The following is a 19,432-nucleotide window of genomic DNA, read 5'->3' as shown; positions in this document are numbered from 1 at the left end:
AAGTGTATCTTCATGAAGTGAATGCACTTGTAGCTAAATAAATCAACCCTGTCTGGCACCTGGCCTCCTTCCTGTCTCTGCTTCACAACATTTTTCACGTGCAAGTGGAAACACTAAGAGACCATGGTTCTGATTATGCTAGGCGGGGTTCTGTGCTTGAGGATTTAAGGGAGGAGCATGGATTGATGGTTAAGGTAGTTATGTATGCCCCGGGGAATTGTTGAGGTGGGGGGGGGATGTGTAGGACTCTGAGTTAGGGCTTCATAAATTTGTTAGGTTTGTGTAGAAGCAGGAGCTATTTAGAGGAGGCCTTGGGGGCATATGTGGGAGGGGCGGACCGGCTTGGAGGCGGGGCCTAGGAGCTTGGCAGGGCGGGGCCAGTGTGTGTGGGAGGGGCCTCAGCGCTCGGAGGGCGGGGCTCGCGCGCGCGCGCTCGCTGCCGGCGCGCCCCCTCTCGGCCGCCATGTTGGCTGGCGTGTGGGTGTCAAACGCTGCACGGGCTCGGGTCGCTCCCGCCTCTCCCGCGTCGCCGGCGGCTGCAGCCTTGCACTCGCGCTGGCCAGGAACGGAGGTGAGCCGGGACTCGCGGGGCTCGGCGTGGTGGTGGCTCGGGAGTCGGGGCGGGGCGGGGCGGGGCGCGGACCTTCTCTTCCAGTGCGTGGACGCCCCTAAGAGCACCGGCTTCCCCCTCGCCGGCCGGGGCGTGCACCGTGCGGCCAGCCGGACCCCACCCGGCTGGACGACTCAGCCAGGCCCCGCCCCACCTGAGCCTTCTCGGAGCCGGGAGGCGACATCTGCCTCCCGGCTCCGGCTCCTGTCCTCGCCTGCCTCACACCTCAGCTCAGGAGCCTTCAGTTTGGAACAACCCCGCCCCTCCCCAGAGCGTGCTCACCCCTCGACCCGGGTCCGAGCCGGCCGGCCCTCCCTCGGGGAATCGGGGCAAGGGGGTCCCCTTCCCCACGTCTTTCTCGCCCCCGGGACTGGATTCCCCTCCCCGGCCCCCACTCCACAGCACAGCGGGGACGGGGGCGGCGAAGCCAGGCTCCAGCTGCCTTTTGTTCCGCGTGGGATGGCAGAGACCTGGCGGCCCTGTTGGGCGAGTCCCGGTGGGCGAGCGAGCCGCGCGTGGGGTCGGCCTCTTCCGGGAGACCCTCGCTCTCCCGTGGGCTGGCTCTGTCGGAGCGCGAGCCGAGCGCGTTGGGAGAGGCAGGCCATTCCTAGAGGAGCCCGGGCCAACAGGTTTTTGTTTGCAACCTGAAGTTGGCCCAGTGGTTTTGCAGGGGGAGCAGACTGTCTGCGCTCCCTAGAAACCCTAGGTCGGTCGATGTAAGTCTGTTGCTTGGTCTCGGGCCTCAGTCCTTCCCAGCGGCCTCTTCACTTTAGTGCTGCCTTGGGAACGCATTTGAAGTCTGTGTTTCAGAAAAGATAGGATTTAGCCATTCTTGTGTTTTTTGACTAAGGGAACTAAGGCCCCAAAATGTGTTAGTTTGCCCAAGGTCATTTAGGGATAGGGTGTTTGACACAGCTGGGAGCCCCATCTCCGGGACACTTAAGGATTTCTTCAACGTTTAGGATTCCCCCAAATCGCTTGCCTGCTATTTTTAACATTCATACAAGAAAATGAGCAAGGGAAGATGAGAAAGACGTGCGAATTCTTCTTTTGCACACTCAAGAAAATACCCTGTGGAAGAAGGGATTGAAATGGGGTTGAAATGATTGAAAAAGGTGAATTTCTTTGATCCATGTCCTTATTATGTAATATAAGGAAGACTTAACGGGAACTTTGTGGTCTTGTAACTCTAGATACAGAGTGATAGCGGAAGATACTGGATTCTTAGTGATCGGCTTTGCATTGGTAATTAAGCTTTCCGTCTATGTATTGTTGGTAATGAAGCTCTTGTCCGTATTTAAACGGGCATGGGAGGAACTGCCGAACTGCCGTTTGTGATTAACGATTGTGTTGGGGAAACACCTGTAGGTCTCATTTTTTTCATTTGAATGCTTGCTTTTGTTATGTTTGTGACAGGATCTCTCTGGCCTTGAATGCACAGAGATCTCTCTGGCCTTGAATGCACAGAGATCCACCTGCATTTGCCTCTTAGGGTGGAGATATTAAAGATGTGGGGTCACCACACCCAGGCTGCTTTTGTGACTTTAAAGTTTGGTTTTCCTAGTTTTAAAGTTAGGCTAGTTATCTGTAACTGTGTGGCTGGGTTGTTGTTTCATAAACATTAATTGCAAAGTACTGTTCCACATGGGCTGATTTGAGTAATTCTGTTGGGTATTTGGATTTCTCCCTGAGCCCTGAGATAGAAGGATGGAGGCTGTGTTGATCTTTCCCTGTGGGGTGTATGGTGCCAAACATCTGAGTTACCAAGAAATGGGACACTTAAAAAAAAAGTGTGTGTGTGTGTGGGGGGCAGTGTATAGTGTAGGTGCCCCCTGAGTGCAGAAAAGGGTGTCATGCCCTCTGCAGCAGGAGTGCATTCAGTTGTGAGCCGTCTGATGTGGGTGCTGGGAAGTGAGCGGTGGTTCTTTAAAACAGTATGAGCTCCTAACTGCTTAGCGTTTTCCCTGGCCCAGGTATTTGAAATGTCTAAGTGATGATACCTGGCGTGGGATTTGCTGTCTTGACTAATGGCCCATCCTCTGCAGAACCTCTCTGTGGAAATATGACTGCCTCTTATGTAATCTTTCATAATGAGGAATAGATTTCCCAAGAGTGGAGATTTTGATAAGAGTCCTGTGAAAGTAGTCGAAAAGTTTTGGAGAATCTGATTTATGTTAATGGTGTTTTTTTTTCTCCCCTTCTAGAAGTTAAAGGAAGTTTTAAATTTCATTAATAGTGGCAACTTTGGAGTTCTTTGTGGACATGGAAAGAATGAGTTTCATTCAATTGCCCACTGTGTGCAGAGCTCTCCTGCCTTATGGATGGGGTGTGATTGAGTGCCATGAGCACCTAGTGACCCTGAGAATTTATTCCCCATAGGGTCTCACTGTGTAACCCAGGTTGGCCTGGAATTTGACTCCCCTGCCTCACTCTCTCCAGGGATTGAATTACAGGGCACGGGCTACCATGCTTGGCCCTTGGTCTGTATTTGGGTTTACGCTTGCCTTTCTATCAAGCCTCTGCCAGCTGCCAATCTTTGGAGCCTTCTTCTACTCTCCCAGCCTCTTTACCACACAGCGTCTGTTAGGGTACTCTGGGCGTTTTGAGACTGTGACACTTTGGGGCCAGTGTTTGCCTCGTCTTTCTTTGCTTTTCCAAGGCTCTGTTCAGTCTGTGACATACAGTAGTACTCAGGTCTGTAATAAGTACTCCTGTGGGCCAGGATGATGTTTCTATGATTTTTGTACCACTAGTCCCACTGTTTAATCTTGCTCTGGCATAAACCACTACTGTTGGTCATCTGTATTGTGAAATGACTGTCCAGTGGATTTCTGTTTTTTCTTCCCTGCAGTGTTGGGAATCGAACTTGTGGCCTCACACATGCTAGGCAAAGTTATCTGTTACTGAGATGTACCCAGCCCTCCAGCGGATTGAGGTTTTGAAAACTGACATACATTCTGATAAGGCAGTCACTGGCTGTGGAGCTCTGGTTGCTGTGGAATGCAGTATGTAGACCTGGTTGACTTGGTGCTGAGGTTAAAGGCACTCATCACCATGACTAGCTTTCTTAATTTAAAAAAAAAAAAAAAAGACTTATTATTTGTGTGTGTTTCTATGTGTACATGTGTACAGTGCTCTCAGAGGCCAGGAGAGGGTGCGGGACGCTACAAGCCTCTGGACATGGGTGCTGGGAGCTGACCTGGGATCTTTGAAAGAGCAGCAAGTGCTCTTAACCTAGCCATATCTCCAACCCCCACATTTATTTTCTGTATCTCTTTCTTCTTTTCTTTCTTTCTTTCTTTTTTTTTTTTTTTTTGAGACAGGGTTTCTCTGTATAGCCCTGGCTGTCCTGGAACTCACTCTGTAGACCAGGCTGGCCTCGAACTCAGAAATTTGCCTGCCTCTGCCTCCCATTTTCTGGATCTCTGCCTGACAGAAGAGGGCATCAGGTCCCATTACAGATGGGTGTGAGCCACTGTGGTTGCTGGGAATTGAACTCAGTACCTCTGGAAGAGCAATTAGTACTTTTAACCACGGAGCCACCCTACCTCTTTTCTTCCTTCTTTTGAAGCAGGGCCTCTCTATGTAGCCCTAACGTTGGCCTTGGACTCACAGATCCACCCGCTTTTGCCTCCCAGGTACTGAGATTAAAGGTATATGCCACCATATCTGGCCTAGTTTGTTTCTTAGTTCACAGTGACTAAAAATAGAAACTTAGAAAAACAAGTCCAAGGAAACATGTCTATGGCTAAGTGTGCATTAATCCACTGTATCTAGAGTTGTGTTTGACCATACCTGCTAGCAGTCTGATGATTGAGAAGTCTGAATCCTAAAATCTTGATGCTCTTTCAGTAGCGTTTAAAACAGAACCATTTTCATCAGAGCATAAGGCTGGGATTGAAACCTGTATGTGAGTGGAAACTCGTGATCTGCTGCGTTAAGCTGCAAGACTCAGCATAGTATTCACCCTGGGTCTGTGAGTCCCTGAAAAGCTGGGATCTATAAATGCGTTACCGTTCCTGGCTTTCTCCAGACCTTAGGATCTGTGGAAGTACTGTGACTTGAGTGTCAGTAATTGAACGGGCTACTTTATATGATAAGTGTTTTATTTAGGTTTGGAATTTAAAGGGAAAAAAAAGCATGCCGCTGAGGTTCCTGCTTCCCTAGAGTGGATCGATTCTTCTGTTGGGTCCTGGACTGAGCTTCATTTCTGCGTACCTAGTTTCTCTTTCTGTGGATCCTAGTTCAGGCAGGGTGTTCTAGAGAAAGAATGGGTAATTCAGCTTTCTCTGTTCAAAGCAGTGCAGAGCTGGTCCATAGGGACTCTAAGGCTTTGGTCATGTAACTCAGTTGACAAATGGAGAAATAAGCTCTTCCTGAGGGATGGCTGGCCATCCAGGCTAATGCATGATGTGAATTTAAAAGCATTTATAATTAATCACTTGAATGCAGGCTGCATCCTTTTTCTGCTCTCACCCTTCTTTGGTAATGTCATTGTCACATCTTTCATCCTGCAGCACAGTGGTTTAGAGACTCTAATGGCATAGTTTGCCTGCCACACAGCCTCATGGTAGACTGCTTTAGAGCTGGGCATGGGGCTTGGTCCAGTGGGCCTCCTGGCTGGGTCGGGTGGGACCCACCCATCATTGAGCTTGATTTGTTCTACCCTAAAGTAAGACCAACAAGGACTACTTCATGGAGAAGACACCCATCCCCTCTAATTTTCTGTGCATCAGGACTCCCTAGAGGCTTGGTTTCAGTTGGTTGCCAGGCTCCACCCTAGGGTTTCCAATTCAGTAGATAAAACCTGACAACACTCTCCCCCTCCCCCTTCTTTGGATTGGTTCTTGTATAGCTTAGGGTGGCTTGAATTCACTGTGTAGTTAAGGATAACTTTGAAATTATAAATCTCTTGCCTCTGCTTCCTAAATGCTGAGATTATAGGCATGTGCCACCATGCTCTTGTTTATGTGGTGCAGGGGATTAAACTCAGCAGGGCTTTGAGCATACTTGGCAGAAAAACATTGTATACAGTCAAGTTTTAAAGAAAGTACACTTATTACTAGTTTTGTTTTGCTTTTTTTTTGGGGGGGGGCGGTGTTTCCAGACAGGGTTTCTCTGTGCAGACCTGGCTGTCCTGGACTCTGTAGACCAGGCTGGCCTTGAACTCAGAAATCTGCCTGCCTCTGCCTCCCAAGTGCTGGGATTAAAGGCGTGCGTCACAACTGCCCAGCTCCTTGTTTTGCTTTTGAGACAGGGCCTCACCACGTAGCCCTGGCTGTCCTAGAGCTTGTTAGGTAGGTCAGGCTGACCTCTTAACTCAGATCCACTTGCTTCTGCCTTCTGAGTGGATTAGCTATTATTATTTTCTTAAAGGCAAGTGTGTGTATAATTTTATATTTATTATACACACATTTTAATTTGTGTAAATGGGTCTGTGTCTGTGTGTGTGTATGTGGGTGAGGGTGACCACAGTATCCAGAAGAGGACATTGATTACCGTGGAGCTTGAGTTAAAGGTGGTTGTGAGCACCCAGAGATGGGTACTGCAATCCAAACTCAGATCCTTTGGAAGAACATTAAATGGTACCCTTAACTGTTAAGCCATCCCTGTGGCACCTATTTATTTATTTATTTATTTATTTACTTGTGTATGTGCACACACCATCTTTGTGTGTGTGTGTGTGTGTGTAAGTATAGGTCAGAGGACAACTTGTGGGAGTCAGTTCTCATCTGTTGTGTAGGTCCCAGGGATACAACTCAAGTTGTCAGGGTTGGTGGCAAGTATCTTTACTTCCTGAGTTATCTTGTCAGCCCACAGAGCATATGTTTTTAACCAGTGTCTGCATGTGACTGATGCTGCCAGTTTGGGGACTAGACTTTGGAATCTTGGCCTGAGGACTGAAAGAGAAGGCATGTGAGGTGTCTAGCACCAGCTGGCTGTGCAGAGGAAATCAGAATGCTGCTAAATATCGCTCTGAAGATGGCAGTGTGGCATTTGGAAAGGAATTTGGGTTCTCTGAGCACTGTTCTCACTTTGGTTTTCCTTGTCATGATTTGGAGCATGGTTGCAAGCATCTTCCTGTGTGAGTTAGTGGGTTCATTTTCTTTAAAGATAGTTATATGGGATGAAAGTGGACTTCAGAATGGCAGTAAGTTCTCTACCCTGTTGGAAAAGCAGGGGCATTCCTACATGGCTGGCATGTGATGACTTCCCAGGAATGCAGCTTGGAGAGATGGTGGTTGTTGGTTGTTGGTCTTTGGTCTATCCAGGCAGAACACTTCAGGGTCATTAGTCATCATCAGTCCTGGTGTTAATGAAAATCACTTCTTAATTTAGATTGATTTAATATTCTTTGGTGTTTAGAGTTTGAGAAAAAACTTCCCCTTTCCACCATCAGCATGTCTCTTGCATTTTGAAAAAACTAATGCTCAGGGTCTGGCAGTCTGTGCCTGGCTTCACAGTGAATGAGGGGTACTTTGTTGGGTGTAGAGTGTGTGTTGTCTGTGTGTGTTAGTATGTGGGGTGGCTATATGCTGGAGTTCTGGTGGGAGTGTATATGGAGGCCAGAGCAGGACTTTCCGGGTGTCTTTGTTGCTCTATAACTGCTGTCTTGATAAAGGGTCCATCCTTAACTGACCATGAAGCTTGCCATTTGGCTAGGCTGTCTGGTCAGTGAACTCTTGGGGTCTGCCTGTCTTTCTCCATCAATGTGGGGTGGTTATAGGCATGTGCTTTGTGCTGAGCTTTTCACGTGGGTCTGGAGATTTGAGCCTATGTGTTAGTAGAGCGTGTGTTCTTATCCACTGAGCCATCTCTGTAGCTCATACTTTGCAGTCACTTGTGTTAAACTCAGAACCTTATTGTTTTCCCTCTTTACTCTGAGGTACACTGTGTGTTTCTGTGACCTCGCTGTTTTCTCACATCAGTCCTAAGAGTGGCATTTCCCAGGTTAGTGCTCTCTAGATTGGGAGGAGGCTTGGCAATGTGCTTTAATTCAGTCTGACATTGGTCTGATTTTGAAATGTTATGAAGTCATTTCTATGACAGTAGCTCACTCCACTCTACCCCACCCCATAAGGAAAAGAAAAATTACCTCTGAGTGGAACCAAGAGGTGCAGGGGTCTGGGCATTTGAAGGACGGTTTTGTGACTATAGATAGGATATTTGAGGTCTGGGATCAGATCAGTGGATGGGAATGAATAAAATGTTTCTTGCTGACACACTTAGTCTGACTGAGAGGACAAAATTAACATTTGTGAGAAAATTAGAAGCCATCAGTGTGTTAAACTGTGATTTTGATTTTTGTCAGGAGGCTAAGAAGGTAGAATAAAAAAATCTAGAAGAGTCGGGGAGGATATCAGGGAGGAGGTAGGGTTGAGCTGGGCCTCAAAGGACAAGGACCTTTATGAAGGACAAGGACCTTTATAAACAAATGGGAAGGCGTTTCCCTTGGGGCGGTTGGATGGATTCCTGAGGTGGGCTTGGGTGTGGGTGCTCTTGTGTATACATCTCGATTGTGTGCTGTGTTGAATCTATGGTGCTGAGGAGGGTGATTTGTGGCTAAGGAGTTTGGATTTGATGCCCTGGGAGCTCTTTGTCCTGGTACACCTACAAGACATGAAGTCTGGAAAGCTTTAAAAAAAAAAGTTTCTAATGGGTCTCTTCCCAAACCAATCAGGGAGGGAACAAAGATTTTTAGAAGTGCCCAGACAATTCTAATTCTGAGCTGAGTCTTGTGCTTAGGGTAGCCTTTAGGAACACCAAGGCCTGGAAGATGCAAGGGAATGGGAGCTAGAGAGATGAGAAAGCCTGTGTGTGAAGGAGTTGAGAGTAGTGAGCCTGGAGCTCTCTTAGTCACTGGGAGTGAGCCACAGGAAAGGTGGAGCAGATGCAGAGAGGAAGGAAGATGGCCTCTAACCCACCTTGGAGAAGTGAGTGCTTTAGCAAAGGGTAAAGAAAGTAGGCACTGAGGAGAGATTGTGATCTGTTGGGTAATCCTTCCCACCTGAGCCCCAGGCAGGGAGCAAGCAGAGCCGGTTCTTACCATCCCCAGCAAGGCTTCCTTCTCATGCTCCAGATCGTTATAGTCATTTCAGCAGGCAAGGTTTGCAACATTTGTTTTTGATTTATTTTATATTACATGGTGTTTTGCCTGCCTTTGTGTTCATGGTGCTACTGGAGGCACCATGAACACAAAGCTGTAGTTAGCTGTCATGGCGTGCTGGGGATTGACCCTGGGTCCTCTGGAAGGAGAACTGTTTCCTTAACCATTGAGCTATCGTTCCAAGTCCAATATTTGCAAAATGTAAATTGTAAAATTGTAAATTGCAATTCTTTTTATTAACCCTCTGCTCTTTTTTTTTTTTCTTTTGAAGTCTTACTATATATAGTTTAAATTGGCCTAGAATTTGTTATCCTCCTGCTTCAGCCTCTCAAGTGCAGGGAGGGATTAAACATGTGTGCCATCATGCTCAGCAAAATCATGTTTTTAAAAGTAAGTTTGTACTAAAGAGTTCTTAACTTTAATATTTAATGTTTTTTTAACCTAGTATTTAATGAATGCCATATCATTTATGGTGTTCTGGACAAAAACCATAGCTCAGTTTATGCCCCTATTTGATGCTTATTGCATACATGTACTGTGTGTTTACTCGTCTGGGACACGTGAGTTAGTGAGTAAAATTTAAGTCTCTGCCTGCAGGTTTTGGGGGTCTGTAGATGTTGGCTCCTGAAAGAGTGAGAAATAATATTAGCCCTGGGTGTATCAACAGATAGACAAATGTAAAAAGTGGTGTTAGACATTGATGGAATCTGAGGGTCAGAGAAAGTGTTAGGAGCTGATCTGGAAACCATCTGGGTCTTGAAAATACGGAGTTATGGGGGATAGTGGAGGAGCAGAGTTAATGGTGCTGTGTGTGCAGAGGGCTGGAGACACGGTGTCTGGTTGAGTGGAGAATGGAAGACAGAAGAGGTGGCTGGGCAGCTCCACCAACAACTGTGTAAGGCTGAACTGTCAGGCTATGGTTTTCAGTCTTTTGGTATGCTGAGTGGGCAGTTCTGTAGGTCTCCCATCCAGTTCCTTACATGAATGGCCCGGCTGTGCTGAAAGCTACATATCTTAATTGAAATGGGTTGCTGTGTTAAGATCAAAATGTCATCTTCTACAGGTACTGGGGAGCTAGATGGCAACAGGGCCCAAGGACCTGAGGCTTCTCCCAGAGCACCTGACAGTAGGACTGTTCAGTGACAGTGAGAAGGGTGGGGCTGAAGAGAGATCCTGTTCCACTGCTTTCCGGGCCAGTTTCCCAGGGCCGAAATGATAATTTTATCCTGGGCTGGTGCTGACATGACATGTGTGGTCCTTTGGGACTAGAATGCCCACACTTAGAGCAATGTGTTTTCTAGAAATCCCTGGAGAATTTTTTGGCCATGTGGTGAAGATAAGGAACTCTCTGCTAAGCTTGAGACACATGTCAGATACTGTCCCTGGCTGGGTACAGGGTATCAAGGAGATGAGGTGATTCTAGCCTGCAGCTCTTGAAATGGAAAAGAGGAAAGCTGTTGGGATGGATTAAACCACAGGACGATCTTGGTTGTATATATGGTGTCTCTTGTGTGCTGCCTCAGTTTTCTGGCTGTCTTGAGATTTAAGGCCATCATGTTGACAGTCCTGATGTGAGCTGGGGCAGCCAAGGAGGAAAACCCACTTGCTTACCTTTAGAGCTTCTAGACCTTCCATATTTCTTTGCTTATGGCCCAGTCTCAGCCAGCTGTGGCTGTTCTGACCATCTTAGAGCATCAGTGTGATACTGCCTTACTTGTCTCCATCTCTAAAGAATCCTTGTGTTTCTGTTTGACCCATTGGGTGGTCTTTCCCTATCTCAAGTTAGGGGAGAATGTTTTCATTGTCCCTGCTGCCCCCTTGCCCTATAACCTAACATGCTCACAGGTTCTTGGACTAGGCTGTGGGTGTCTTTGGTCTGATCATTATTTGCCCACTATAGTTGCCAACATCAAAAGCAGATCCAGTGCAGCTTTCCACATTTGCAGTCATGGACAAACGGGAACACTCAGCAGTTGGAGGCTGCACTGTTGCTTGGCAACAATGGGTCAGAGTCAGTGTGGGTGCTATCATTTCTAGATGGGGCTTGTGAGTGCCAGTTCTTTGTAGGCCCCAGCCCTTCCATTGGTGCCCACTAATCTTTTCCCCCTGCTTGTTCCTCATTTTGGGAACACAAAGACTTAAGTCCAGTCATGGAAGTGTTCTCTGTTAAGGTGGTTGAGCTTGCCACCACCTCGTTTCATCTTTTTCTGTTCACCCCAAGCACTTTACCTCATTTTCTGTCTCCAGACTGTTGACCTAAAGTTGTTCCTGTTTCTACATGGCACTCACTTTCCCATATCCTCCTGACCCAAGGCCCTGTGCTCTGTACTATTGCTGATGCTATTTTAGGTGGTATTCTTTTTGTGCTGTGACTGTTTCCCATCCTCTCCTTTTTTGGGACACTCAACTGTAGTCTGTAGTGTATTCTGGTACCTTCCTCTGGGTGTCATGCATGGAGTTCATGAAAACGAGTCCTTATCATGTACTTCTGGAGCCATTTCAGTCAAAAGTCAAAATTACACAAGTCTGTCTGTGGTCAAGCATCCTCTCAGTGCCAAGCACTTTCCTAGATACTGGGAATGTGACTGAGTACTAGGAGGCTGCCTTCCATGAAAAACTCATTCTAAAGTGGAAGACAGAGAACCAGGAGCATGGGCACTGACAGTGTCAGGATGCTATTGCGTATGGGGTGGGGTCTGCTTTCTTCAGTTTCCCAGGCTGGTGGTCCCGTCTGCTTACATTGTTTTGAAAGGCTGTTTTTGGAGCTCTTGTTAAAGACATTTCCAACAAATATCCCCTGTGTCCAGACACTTGCCTGGACCTATTTGATAGCTGAAATTTTAACAGGCTTCTTTACACTGGCTGATGGAGAGGGTTCAAGCTAGCCACTTCCTTGTATTCTTACTTGGTAATCTGAACTGGGACTCTGATTTTCTTCTGAAGGGCCATTTTTTCTGTGGCCTCCTGTAGAGGGACATACATTAAGTGACCCTTGCTCAGGGTGGGGAAACTTGGTAGAGCCCTTTGCATCTGACAGCTAAGGGTACCTCTGCTGATTTTTATCTCCGTAGAGTATAATCCAGAAACTTGGCTGTAAACTTGGTTTCATTATGGAGGATTCAATGAATGAAAACACATAATTTAGTGAGACTCATCACTCAACATTTTAAATCGAGGTTTCTCCCCTGGATTATTCTAAAGCAACCCTCAAAGTTTATTGAAATTGGCCTAGCTGTATATTTTTAATAGATACGGACTTTCTGTAAACTTACTTGGTGAAAATCAACCACTGTTCTTTATATTTGAGACAATGTCTTATTCTGTAAATCAGGTTTGCCTGTGATCAGTGATTCTCTAAGCATTCAGGTTACAAGTGTGAACAACCAAGTCCAGCTTCCACTATGGGTCCTTTTAATTCTTACTCTTTTGTTTTCTCCAGACAGGGTTTTCTCTGTGTAGTCCTGGCTGTTCTGGAACTGGTCTTCAGACTAGGCTAGCCTTGAACTCGAGATCCACACTGAGATTAAAGTTGTGTGCCTGGCTCTCATGTGGATTTTTATATGCAACATGTTCAAAGCTGACTTTTTCCAGTTGTGAAATGATGATCTCCTCTATATAAAAATATTCACTTGGCTTGAATTTTGCTATCACTTCTATTAGGGCAAAACAATAAGAGTTTTGCTATTTTAATTTTGTTACTGCAAAGTATTTATGAAATTTACCATTGCTAACGTGTTAGACTGGGGATAGAAGGCATGTACCACCCTGCCTAGTCACTAAGCTGTTTTCTAACTCCGGTTTGCCTGATATAGACATTCATTCCATGTGCCTAGCATCTTATATCATGTGGCATCTTGGTTGGCCTCTTTCCAAGTTTTTTCATGCTGTAGCATGGATCAGCACTTTATTCCTCCTCCTTATTGAGTAATCTCTGTATGAGTGGACGGCAACTTGCTTACCTTCCTGTTGATAGTCATTTGAAGTTTTAATTTTGGCCATTGTGCGTAGTTGCTATTTTAATTTAACTGCATGTTGCTTAATTTGAAGTGTGGTGATGGAGTACATGGATCATGAAGAAAGTATCACATATATGAGGGCAGGAAGTGGTTTGTTTCTGTTTATTTCAACAACACATTTTGGAGGGACTTAAGGGTGCAGGCTTCTTTGAGCTGTTTGTTAGCTGAACTGCTGCTCCACTGAAAAGCTCCTCCCCTCTCTGGCTCCAGCCTAATCTGTGGAGTTAGGGTGGGGAGAGGACCTTCTCAGCACTGGTGTGGAGGATGTGCTCAGTGGCCGAGACTTTGCTTTTGAGTTTTCTGAGACAAACTTGTATTTTCATGGGATCCAATGACAGAAAGGTTTCCATTCCTAGGTTCCAAGGCAGGGTCTTTGTTTATATAGCCCACAAAGTTTTAAGTCTGTGTTTTCTTGGAGCATGTACTGGGTCCTAGAGATAGGTCAAGTCTGTCCTTGTTGGTGGGTACTGAGTGGGTGGGTTGGAATGGCCTGCGTGCTGGGCTCTGCTTTCTCAGAGGAGTTACTGGGCAGCAATGTGCTGACAGTGGGCACCCTTCTTAAGGGCTGGTTCTGGAGGACAGTGGCCCCGTGTTCTGTTGATGAGGACTCATTCCATCCATGGAGTTGGGGAGCACATCAGACCATGTGTCCACTTTTGGAGAGTTCAAAGAATTATTCATCTCAGGGCCGAGGATGAGGAAAATGTGAATTTGATTTGCTTTTCACATGTACTGAGTGTGAATCCACTTGACTTGAGGCTTCTCGGCAGCTCAGTTCAGAGTCTTTTTTCCTCCCTCCAAGACAGGGTTTCTCTGTATGGCCTTGACTATTTTGGTACTGCTTTGTAGACAAAGCTGGCCTTAAACTCACAGACCGTCTCTGCTCCTGACTACTGGGATTAAAGGTGTGTTTTACTACAGCCTGGCTAAGGTACTAGCTTTTTATACAAAGTCCTCTAAGATTATTAAGGGTGTAGGGTCCCAGTCCTCCTACTACATAGGGCCATAACTGATATCCCCATGATGAAAAATATACAAGATAAAAGTGTAGCTGACCTCTCTGTAATCATTTTAAGTGTCAAGAAGCCTTTAGAATGTCTGTTTTAGCAGACTGGGGACAGATAGACAGAGTGTGAACTCTGTATTAAAGATTGAGGTAAAATCAGTGAGATCTTCTTTGCTTCTCCCTGCTCTCTCAGTTATGGCATTCCTTGCTCCAAGATTTGGGACAGGACGCTGATTTTGCACATCTTAGGACCCATTGTGGATAAGGTAAGACAGTGTATATGGCCAGTTCCTTGACAGAGTGGTGGGTAGTAGGGAAGGGGGTTGGAGCAATCATGACTTCCTGGTTAGTGTGTAGCTGGCTTTGGGAAGAAGGGGCCTTTTTGGATTTTGTGATCTGTCTTGGGAAAGAAAGAGACAACACAGACAGGAGGACAGGAGATAGTGAGATGGCTCTTAGTTCTGAGGCTGTCCACTGCCATTCAATTCAAAGTGCTCAAGTATGCCAAAACCACCGTATTTTGTGGTATTACTTTGAGTCCCTAACAAAGATCATCAAAGAAATTTGGAAGTATATACTGAAGACCTGACCTAAAGGCTTGTCAAGTCTGACAGTTGTCAACTGTGACTACTACTAACTGATTTCAGGCTTATTTTTGTCAGTTTGTATCCACCACCCTCCCACTTTCCTACCCTTGGGGTTTGGTGGCTCACTGTCTGTGAGGAGGTCTGTGTTGCTTTTTTTCCTTTCAGGAGAGCTGGTGTGTCCCCACTCCTCTGTAGTGGGTTAGCAAGCCCTCAGAGGCCTGGGTCAGACAGGAGAGAGGCTTTTTGAGAAACTGAGGACTTGGTGACCACCTGGAAGTAGGAATGAACAGCAATTTGGGGTGCTTTGGTGCTGTTGTTGAGCTGTAGGGTGTAGAGGAAGAGTTGCAGGGCGGGAGGATTAAGGCTGGGTTGTAGAACCAAACTGTTGGCATTGCTGCATGCTCTTTGGAGGCTTCCACAATGTGTCATGGTAGTTCTTTGGGCAAGGTTACTGAATAGTCACAGTCTCATTTTCTCTATCTTCATGGTATAAAAGAAAAGAGTTATTTGCTACATACTACCAAGTGCCTCTAAGACCTTCCAGTCCCAAGTGAGAGCAGCTTTGGACTGGAAATCATTTTCTCTGGGTATGTGCTATCCCTTTGGTAGGCTATGTTGGCTTGATGACAGGGTTGGTCCTTTCCACTTAGCCTATTGCCTTTTTTTTAAAGCAGAAGTCCAGAGAAGAGAAAACAGGCCTGTTGCCCAGGAAATGTGTTTGCCTGAGGCTAACTGTGGTGCAAGCAGGGAGCTTGAACAGGCTTTGGGCCAACCAGGCCTCTCCATGACATGTTGTGCCTAGTCATTTCCTCCTGGGGACTTTGGCATTCATTCTGCATGTGGATAAATCAGAGTTTCGTGAATCCCTGTGAATAAATTTTATGGTGAGAAAATCCCGGGTTTACCATGCAGTGGTGCTAGGTCTACCTGGCTGGTCCGTAGAACCACCTCCAGTGCAGACGTGTAGATATATTGATCTCTCCCAAGACGTGGTGATCAGTAGGCTGGCAGGTACCTGTGTACTGTGTGTCCAGCAAAAGGTACATTTGGAAGCCACATTGAATGTTTTAAAAACTTAGCTAGACATTTATAAGGCTATAATAAAAGGCTTATAAAAGTTTATTTAGAAGGAAAAAAAAATCAGTTTAGAGCTCAGAAAGGGGAATTAAATATTTTTTCTTAGCAAGAAAGCTCAGCCTGTGGTTACTGATGCTTCGTCAGGCCCTCAGAGACTTCTGCCCTCGGAGGCCACGGAAATAGTTTGGTCTGAGGTTTTCTCCTTCTGATGGATGATGTGGAAACATGATTTTGTTGTGGCTTTTGGTGACCGAGAACAGTAGCTTGATGACTTTCCATCCTTTGAGCCTTAGGTCACTCAAGTTTTTTTCCTGATGTAGGGGGGAGCTGAGGGTTGACTGAGGTGGAAATGTCTGTGTACTGACAGATAAGGTCTTGGGGTAGCAGCTCCTCTCCATCTGCTCAAAGGAAAGGATAAGTTGGTTGTCCTGGCTGCTGTCCTTCTGCTCTCTGTGTGTTGTGTCTACTGAGCTCTTGGAGAGTGAGCTGTTGTCTGTTTGGTCTGTATACTCCAGTTTTGTGCCCAGGCCTGATAGGGATGGGTGCTAGGTAAGGTCTGGTGCATGATTGGCTAAGCCTGATGGGGCGCAGACCTATTTAGGATACCCACTGGGTAGAGTTTGTACATGGCTATAGGTGGGCCCACCCGAGGGAAAGCTTAGGCTAGAATGGATTGTGGGTGAAAGCCACTGAAGTGTGACGCTGGAAGGGCTTGGAGGAGAGTCTCACTCAGGGAGGGACAACCTTAGGAAGGCCAGGTACCTTGCCCCTAGCTGGCCGTTGTTGGTGCCTAGCTCCACCTTGCTCATGGCAGGGTGCAGAGATCACAGTGGGGTCTGGGCTGGTACTTGATTAACTAAAGGTTTTGATATGGCTCTGGTATTTCTTTTTTAAAATGAAAAAAAAATGGATAGGACATTTAATATTTTTTTAAGTGGAATGTTCAGTTCTAAAATGAAAGGTTATTAGACTACTCCAGGGTGAGATGGCCAAGTAAATTATCCTCTGTTTTTTACATCTTCATTGTGGCATTTGTGTTGCTCAAATAAGTAAATAGATGTCATAAAAAAGTATACTTTGGGAACTATTTCCCGCCACTCCTGATCACCTGAGTTCTGCCTGCTGCTTTCCTTGGTGACTACTTGGTAGTATAGCACACGTGTGGGTTCTTTCTTCCCTATTTTGTTTTTTCTCTTTTGGAACAGGATCTTACCAAGTAGCCCTGGCTGCCTCAAACTCATAGAGATACATTTGCCTCTACTTCCTGGGTGTTGGGATTAAAGATATATGCCTCTAAGTCCAGCTCTTTCCCCCTCTTTTTATTAAATAAAAGCATATTGTTTATAAATCTCAATATTCTCATTCCTTTCTATTACTTTTACTTTTGGGGGCTGCAGGGAAGAGGGTCTCTCACCCTTAGCTCTGGATAGCCTGGAACCCACAGAAATGGAATAGAATCAAGTTAAGGATGTGCGTGTTTGCTTTGTGTAGGTGTGTGGGTGGTTCTGTTGGTATGCATGGAGATTTGCAGATGTGCTATGTTAGTTCATGTGCTTGTGGAGGCTAGAGGTCAGCACCAGGTATCTTTTTCTCACTTTCCACCTCATCTATGCATTCATCTATCCATGCACCCACCCATTTTTTTACATTTACTGATTGTATCTGTGGGCAGGCATATGCTGCATTACGCATGTGGAGGTCAGAAAGACAACTTGGGAGTTACTTCTGTTTTTGTGTGGGTTCTAGGGATTTAACTCAGGAAATCAGGCCTGGTGGCAGGCATTACCTCCTGAGTCATTTTGATAGATTACCCAGATTTTCTCCAGAGTGTTCACATTGTCTAACCACTAGCAGTGTGGCTGCTCATTTCCCCCACAGCCTTGCCAGCCTCAGGTGGGATCACCTGTTTAGATTCCTGCCAACCTGACAAGTGTAATAAGTATTTCAATATAGTTTTAATTTATATACTTCTCAAGTTGAGCTTATTATACTATCACATGTTGAAGTATATATTTTAAAATTTTAAAGGTTCCTTACTTCCTGTCTGTCTGTGAGACAGGGTATTACTATGTAACTCTGGCTGTCCTGGAACTCACTACATAGATCAGACTGGCCTCAAACTCACAGAGATCTGCTTATCTCTGCTTTCCAAGTGCTGGAATTGAAGGCATGCATCACTATGAGTGCCTGATATTGAGTTTTTAAATTGTGTATGTATATGTGTGTCTGTGGAGTCCAGAAGAGGCCATTGAACATTGGAATTCCTTGAAGCTGAAGTTATATGTGGCTATGGATCTTTCAGTATGAGTCTTGAGAGTTGAAGCTGGGTCCTCCAGAAGAAAAGCCAGTGTTCCTAGCTGCAGAGTCTCCCCAGTATCTTGGACTTCTGATCCTACCACTTTCACAATACCCAGTTTGTATGCTTCATCATGCTAGGTAGATACTACTAACGAAGCCATTCTCTCCAGCCCTTAAGTTTATTTCTATGCTATTTGTATATCATAGGTTGGTTTTGTGTTAGGAGTTGCAGATCTTTGTGAGCACTGGACTGGAGTTGAGGACTGGTGATCTCATTTATAGTTTATTAGTGAGAGCACAGAGCCTCATCCAGCTCTGCTCCGTTTAGTTTATGAAGTACTTCCCCCAGCAGAGAGTCTCAGACCCAGTACTGGGAACTGCTTGGGTCAGCTCTGGGTACAATGGTTAGCACTCAGGTAGGTAGTAGACACTGACCTAAGTATGTGTGAACAGCAGGACATACAGTGTCTGTGTCAGACTCTTGAGGCATGTGGAGTGGGGTTCAGTTCTCTTGGGAGACATATTAAGATGCTTCAGGATTGCCCAGTTAGTTCTCTTGGCCTTGTTTCCCCCACATGGTGCAAGGAGAAGAGGAGGCTGGAGTTTCTAAAGTAGAGAGGGTGGTTTTTCCTGGGTAAAGGAAGGAGCAACTGGGCATGTAGATCTGTGTAACTTGCAGTTGCCAGTGCTGAAATGAACCCCTAGATTATTATTTTTCTAAACAAAGCAGGACAGTGGCGGTATAAACACTAAACTAAAACATTTAGCTAATTGGTAGAAAACCAAAGGGAAAATAATGACTTTCATTCCCTTTTGGTGTGTTTGTTTTGACATTTGGAAACATACTTCTAATCTTTAAAGAATTAAGAAATTATGGGATGCAAACTTGTCTGTTTATGCTTGTTAAATTTAGTATGAAATAGACTCCTCCTCCTGTTCCATGTTAGTCTGCTCTGTCTTGCTTTTCTTCTGGAGAGGGTGTGTTCAAGGGGCCAGTGGGACAAAAAAGATCAGTCAGAATTCTTCAGGGTTGGGGGCTGGTGAGATGGCTCAGTGGGTCAGAGCACCCGACTGCTCTTCCGAAGGTCCAGAGTTCAAATCTCAGCAACCACATGGTGGCTCATAACCATCCTTAGCAAGATCTGACGCCCTCTTCTGGGGTGTCTGAAGTCAGCTACAGTATAATTACATATAATAAATAAACCTTTTAAAAAAAGAATTCTTCAGGGTGTTCCCTGTAGTGGAACAGATGCTGTTAGCCATTTTTCCCCATAGTTCTCAGGTCCTTTGCTGATGCTCGAAGACTGGTCCGAATTTGTAAATGAGGACACATTCTATAGATGAGGTACCTGGTGGTGGTTAGGGTAGACAGTAGTCTTTCTGCCCTTGCAGAGTTGTTTTTAAAGCAGTGACAATATCCATATGCCATGGTAGGGTTTTGTTTGTTTTGTTTTTGAAACAGGGTCTAACTGTATGTCTTAGACTGACTTGGCCTCACACTCAGGACAATATTACATAATCCTCCTGAGAGATGATGGAATTATAGATGTGCACAAACACCCCATTTTTGATCTTGATAGGTCCTGCTTTACTTTCAGTGTGGGTATGGAGGGTTAGTGAGCCCATAGGAGAGGGGAAGAATGTGAGTAGCTATGGTTGGATCCATTGCCATTCTTTTTTTTTTTTTTTTTTTTTTTTTTCCTTAACAAGAGCTACAGTGAATGTGCCTGA

The 19,432-nt window shown here is 45.7% G+C and overlaps 1 protein-coding gene across 9 annotated transcripts in view; it reads left to right on the top strand.

Moving 5' to 3' along the window:
* Nucleotides 1-462: 462 nt before the first annotated feature.
* Epn2 (epsin 2) overlaps nt 463-19,432 on the top strand; it is a 62,101-nt gene continuing 43,131 nt past the window's right edge. For 7 of the 9 annotated variants that reach the window (XM_029545849.1, XM_029545850.1, XM_029545855.1 and 4 more), the window contains exon 1: nt 463-571. The gene's annotated coding sequence lies outside the window, so the exon portion shown is untranslated. Of the gene's footprint in view, nt 572-1,150; nt 1,726-19,432 lie in introns of those variants that run through there. The other 2 variants (XM_029545851.1, XM_029545848.1) reach the window with 1 other exon arrangement.

Source organism: Mus pahari, chromosome 14, assembly GCF_900095145.1.
Source record: "Mus pahari chromosome 14, PAHARI_EIJ_v1.1, whole genome shotgun sequence".
Lineage (NCBI taxonomy): Eukaryota > Metazoa > Chordata > Mammalia > Rodentia > Muridae > Mus > Mus pahari.
Note: the sequence above shows the minus strand (reverse complement) of the source record. Positions and strands in the feature narration are given on the sequence as shown.